This window comes from Pteropus alecto, unplaced genomic scaffold (assembly GCF_000325575.1).
Source record: "Pteropus alecto unplaced genomic scaffold, ASM32557v1 scaffold139, whole genome shotgun sequence".
In the NCBI taxonomy this organism is placed as follows: Eukaryota; Metazoa; Chordata; class Mammalia; order Chiroptera; family Pteropodidae; genus Pteropus; species Pteropus alecto.
In genome coordinates, this window is record NW_006443567.1 from 291,406 (window position 1) to 298,001 (window position 6,596).

Here is a 6,596-nt window from a genome sequence, read left to right on the forward strand (position 1 = left end):
TACCTATATTATATATAACATATATTATAATATATATATAATATTTATAATAGTACCTGGTGTATAGTAAGTATTCAATAAATGTTAAAGTTATTATGATTAATTTATTTCCTCAAATATGTCTTACTGTCTTCACAACTGTTCCTCCTTAGAATGTTATTTCCTTACCCTCTTAACCTACCTGTTACCCACACTTGAAATCTCAGCTACACATGGAGGCCTTGGAAGTACCTGATATGACCTAGTGAGAATTTGAAGAGTGACAAAAGAAGAAAGTTTAGACAGAGTATTGAGAATCCCCCACATATGAGGTTCTGGGTAGGGAAGAGAAGCCACTTAAAGAGCCTGAAATGAAGCACCTGAGAGGCTAGAGGAACATCAAAAGAGAATGATATCATGGGAAAGTCTGGAAGAAAGGCTTGAAGGATGAGGATGGTGTTACCCGTGTCCACTGCTACTTAGAGGCCAAGTTATAAAGTCAAAAATAGGATCGGGTCACCCACTGGCTTTAGGGGACTGGGAGATTATTGCTGACCTTAATAAGAGCAGCTTAAGTGGCACGGTGGTGGTAGAAGATATATTATGGTTAATTAAAGAATGATTAAAAGTTGAGGAGATAAAAATAACTCTATGCAATAGTTTAGTTTTTGATAGAGCTAGACTCCATAATTACCCTTTGATTTTAAGGTAATTGTTCTGAATTGAGAGAGTTAGGACCATGATCAGATGTTTGGCTCCCCACTATTCACTCGCAAATCCCTAACAACATTCCTATCCACCTTCCTGATAGTGAAAGTTAAACACTGGCAAAACGTGTGAGTTTGGATGCCATTTTATTATTCTGTAGTGAGTGACAGAAGGAACAGGACTACACCCAGCCTTTATTAGGTACTTTTTCCCCCTACACTTCCTGGTTCTTTAGAAGTTCTTTTTTGTTAGTTTGTTTTTCATTTCATTTACTTAACCCTTATTTATTGCAGGTGAGCAAACTACTGGTGTTTATGATCATTCAAACTTCTCTCTCTAGGTTTCCTCCTAGCTGGGGAAAAATAATAAACCTTGTCGTTTTCTTTTTTGCTTCTGGTAAAATACCTGTGCAGTTGAATTTTCTCCAAAGTGGAAGGCATTACTGAGCCAATTTTTTTTTTCCTTCAAGAGTAGTTCCACTTTTATTTTTCATAATAGTGCTTTGAAATCTGAGAGTATGGAAGGTGGACAGGGAGTGTTAGAAGCTAGGTCAAATCCTTAAATCTTGTCTGTCTCTGTCATTTGCCACTGTGTTTGAAATAATATTGTGCTTCTTCATTGCTGCTAATGTGGTCTTTTTGTTAAAATTGGAGGAGAGAAATATTATTATCTGGCATAATTCTATTATATTATTTTTAAAGCCTTAGTTTACATTTAATATCTTGGGAGAAAAATCAGATGATCACTATAAAATTTATAGAATTCTGTCATTGCCCTGCCCAGATTCCCACTCACTGGCAGGTGCATTCTTTCTTTTTTTAATAATTTTTCATTTTTCAAATATAGTTGTCAAACAATATTGTATTAGTTTTGGGTGTACACCATGCCGATTAGACATTTATATAACTTACAAATTGATCACCCTGATAAATTTGGTACCCATCTGACACCATACATACTTATTACAATATTATTGACTATATTCCCTATGCTGTGCTTTACATCGCCGTGACTATTTTATAACTAACAATCTGTGGGGAGCCGCGGGTCTTCGGGCCGCGGAGTTAGTTTTGGGTGTACACCATGCCGATTAGACATTTATATAACTTACAAATTGATCACCCTGATAAATTTGGTACCCATCTGACACCATACATACTTATTACAATATTATTGACTATATTCCCTATGCTGTGCTTTACATCGCCGTGACTATTTTATAACTAACAATCTGTGGGGAGCCGCGGGTCTTCGGGCCGCGGAGGCTTGGTTGCAGGACTGGGTGTTTTTTCTGCCTCTGACATTGCGGAGCCCTACTTCCCTTAACTTTCATCACTTCCTCCCCCTAAGCACACCCCCCTTAGGCTGTCAATAACCCTCCCCCCATCCCCTTAGACCCAATGGGCATGTGACATCGCCTACTCGGACCAGCCAAGAGCCAATGCGCTTGTCTTCTGCCAGCTAGCCCCGCCTCCCTTTGTTAGCCCTGTATAAATATCCCCGCTGAAAAATAAAGTTTGAGGCTTGATCAGAATACTGTCTTGCCTCCGTCTCTTTGTGTCTCCTGTCTCGCCTTCATCCTCCATAGGTTCCTCCTCGTCCCGCGGCGGTATCAAGGAGTCTCTCAAGGCACGAAGGGTTAAGGCTAAGAAAAAAGATATTCGCCACTTCTTTGTTTTTCTCTCTGATGTTTGCCCGTGGTTTCCTCAAGAAGGGACAATAGATGTAAAATGTTGGAAGAGGGTAGGGGATTGCCTAAATGATTATTTTAGAGTTTTTGGCCCTAGTAAGGTCCCTGTTTGTGCCTTCTCCTACTGGAATTTAATCAATGATATTCTCATGGTTCATTCCCATGAGCCTGACATTAAGAAAGTCATAGAAACGGGGGTAACGGCGCTTAAGACTGCCTCACGCCCCCCCTCTGCCTGCAATTCTATCTCTATCAATATGCCGGATGAGCAAAAAGACCAAGACCTTTTTTTTTTCTTTTTAATGAAGTCTCTCCAACATTTCTTATAACACTGGCTTGGTAGCAATGAACTCCTTTAGCTTTTTCTTGTCTGGAAAACTCTTTATCTGTTCTTCAATTCTAAGTGATAGCTTTGCTGGGCCGAGTAATCTTGGTTACAGTCCTGTCTTTTCATCACTTTCGATATTTCCTGTCAATCTCTTCTGGCCTGCAAAGTTTCTGCTGATAAATCAGCTGACAGTCTCACTTTTAGGGAACTAACTGCTTTACTCTTGTTGCTTTTAAGATTCTTTCTTTGTTTTTAACTTTGACATTTTTAATTATGATATGTTTTGGTGTGGGTCTCTTTGGGATCATTTTGTTTGAGACTCTGCACTTCCTGGGCTTGTATGCCTACTTCCTTCACCGGGTTAGGGAATTTTCAGTCATTATTTCTTCAAAAAGGTTCTCAAACCTTTGTTCTCTCTCTTGCCCTTCTAGTAACCCTATGATGCAAATATTGGTATGTTTGATATTGTCCTAGGGGTCCCTTAAACTATCCTCATTTTTTTTAGATTTTTTATTATTGTTGCTGTTCTGATCGGGTGTTTTCTACTACCTTATCTTCTAAATTACTGATTCAATCCTCTGCTTCATCTAAACTACTGTTGACTCCCTCCTACATATTCTTCATTTTTTATTATATTCTTCATTTCTGACTGGTCCCTTTTTATGTTTTCAATTTCCATTCTTGTTTTCTATCTCTGTTAAATTTCTCACTGAATTCACCTATTCTTCTCCTCAGTTCATTGAGTATCCTTATATCCACTGTTTTGAGTTCTGCATCTGGTTGATTGCTTGTCTCCATTGTGTTTCATTCCTTATCTGGAGTTTTGTTCTGTTCTTTCATTTGGGACATGTTTCTTTGTCTTCCCAATTGGCTGCCTCTCTGTGCTTATTTCTATGTATTAAGTAGGGCTGCTAAGTCTTCCAGTTTTAGCAGAGTGGCCTTATACAGTAGGCTTGCTGTGGGGCTAGTGGCAAGTCACCTGAGTTGGGTACTCCAGCTCTATCCCTTATCTGGGTTATATGTGCCCTCCTGTTGTAGTGGAGCCTTGGTTGCTGTTTATGCATCAGTGGGAGAGCTTGACCCATAGGCTGATTGGTTGTAAGAACTGGCCGGTGAAGGGCTGGCTCTATGGAACAGGATATACTTTAGCAAGACTCTGGTGCCTTCCCAGTCTGCCCTATGGGTGTTTTGTCCTTGCATCAGTCCAGGTGGTGCTCCAACTCAGTGTTAAGCCAGCCACCAGACAGGTTGACCTAGGGTGCTCCTGGTAGGGGCCTCACTACAGGCCAAGTTCAGTGGCAGCCTGTGTCCTTCCCAGGGCCACCTGGCATGAGTCACTAAGAAATCTGCAGATGGCCATCACCTGTGCTGGGTTAGAGGTGCCTAGAGAGGCCAAGCCATGAACTGATGCCAGCTGCTGCTAGTGTTGGGCTTGCGGCTGCTCAGCAATAGGTACAGGGCATGCCAAGGCCAGATGCTACTTGTTTGGGTTTTTGAATCTTTGAGAGATTTTAGGAAAGACTGTAGCATGAATGCAGACAGGCTATTTGTATGGAAAAGCCAATGGAAGAGGCTTCGGTAGGTGCTCAAGTCAGGTTAGGTGGGCTCTCAGGCAATCACCAGGTCAGGGTGACTGGTGTTAGCCAGGTTGATGGAGACTCAGATATGGCAGCCTCCTACCTCGGCACACTAGGGGAAGCGGCTCAACAAAGGGACAACAACTTCTACCAGCACTTCTGTCGGGGAGAAAGCTGCCCCTCTGGCCCTGACCCTGAAGCCAGGCAATTCAGTTCCTCCCCATATGTCTCTGGCTCCATTGGAGCTGCTGCCCCAGTGTTGGAGCTCAGAGCGAGTCCTTCAGCAAGTATTCCATGAGTGGGCCCTATAAGAGGAATTCCAACCACCCTTCATCTCACTCAGCCACAATCTCCACTGGTTTTCATAGTCAGAATTTGTGGGAACTTCTCTTCCTGGCACTGGAATCCTGGGCTGGGGAGCCTGGTGTGAGGTTGGGACCCCTCACTCCTCAGGAAAGAACTCCATAGCTGAGATATCCCTCCCAATCTTTACCCACAACATGGGTGTAGGACCAGCCCATTCTACATCTCCACCCATCCTACCAGTCTCAAAGTGACTTCATCATTAAGATATATTTATACTAAAGTGGCTTTTCTGTATGTCCTTAGTTGTAGGGCTTCTGTTCAGCTAGACTTCAGGTGATTCTCAATGACCTTTGTTCTGTAGTGTAGTTTTGATGTGGTTGTGAGAAGAGGCAAGCACAGTGTTTACCTACTCTGTCATCTTGACTGGAAATGGCAGGTGCATTCTTTTCTTCAGCTTCTATGAGTGCTTGCTGCTCACAGCTGAACTTTTTCTCCAGTGAATTCCTGTCTGCTATACATAAGCCACCTTAAACTTACACTCCTAGATAATCCATAGCTAAGAGTGTACTCATTGCCTACGAGAACCTCACTCTTTTTCCTGAAGGTGGAGTTATTTCTGTGATGCAATTTGTTTCTGAGCTCACCTTGGGATCATGCTATATCTACTCTAAATGTGAGACCACATTTTGTTTAGCAACTTCCTCAGCCCTATCCTATTTCTCTTAGTCCTCTTTTCCCCTCTCCTTGAGAATACTTCCTCAATACTCACTTGCACGAGAATGGCTATTATAGAGTTTACCTCTAGGGTACCCAACCTAAAGCCACCAGCTAACATTTAAGGGAGTTACTGATATACCATTCATTCAACCGATTACATTATGTGCATGATATCATTTAATCTAAAGAACAATCTTAATGGGCATGTAGTATTTTCTTCATTTTACCTGAGAGGAAACAGAGAGTTAGAAGTCTCCCTTCTGAACAAAATAAATGAATAAACTAAACGAAAACAGACTGAGAGATACAGAGAACAAACTGGTGATTGCCAGAGGAGAGGGGGTTTGGGGGTGAAAAAGGTGAAGGGATGAAGTACAAATGAGTAGTTAAAAAACAGTCATGGAGACAGTAGAGTACAGTATAGTCAATATTATTGTAATGGCTGTGCGTAGTGCCAGATATATTTTAGAGTAATTGGGGGATCACTTAATAAACTATATAAATGTCTAACCAATCTACTGTATATCTGAAACTAGTATAAAATTTAAAAATAAAAAATAAACAAAAGAAGTCTCCCTTCTGAAGTCATAGCATTATAGCTGGCAGAACTGTAATATACTAAATTAATTCTATCCTTAGAATGGAGGAGAATAGCAATGAGCAAGAAAGTTCCTGTTCTCAAAAAAATGTGTATCCTCAAATAGGTAGTGAATCACCATTTTAGAGAGTCTTGATCCTAGTATTAGAGATACTTGAATCACATCTCTATATAGAAGGCAAGGAGGCTGTAAATTTTTTTCACTATGATTTTGTGGGTCAATTTCTTGGTTCCTTATTGTATTCCATTAATTTGTAAGTCTGTTCTTTCACCAAACCCACAGTCTTAATTTCTGTAGCTTCATAGTGAGTCCTGAATTCAAGTATTGTAAGTCCTCCAACTTTGTTCTTTTTAAAATTAGTTTGGCTTTTCTAATTCCTTTGCTTTTCTATGTAAATTTTACAGTCATCTTGTTGATACCTATTTTTAAAAGCCTGCTGAGATTTTGACTGGGGTTGCAGTACATATAGATCTGATTGGAGAGAATTGACATCTTTGATAGTTTTCATCAATATTCTGTAGTTTTCAGCATACAGTCTGCCCACGTTTTGTACAGTGCAAATCTGAGTAATTTTTTGGTGCTATTGTCATGGTGTTTTTGTTTGTTTTTTAATATTGAATTTCAGTTGTTCATTGCTGGTAAATAGAAACACATCTGATTTTTGTATATTGATTTTGTATTATGTGTCCTTG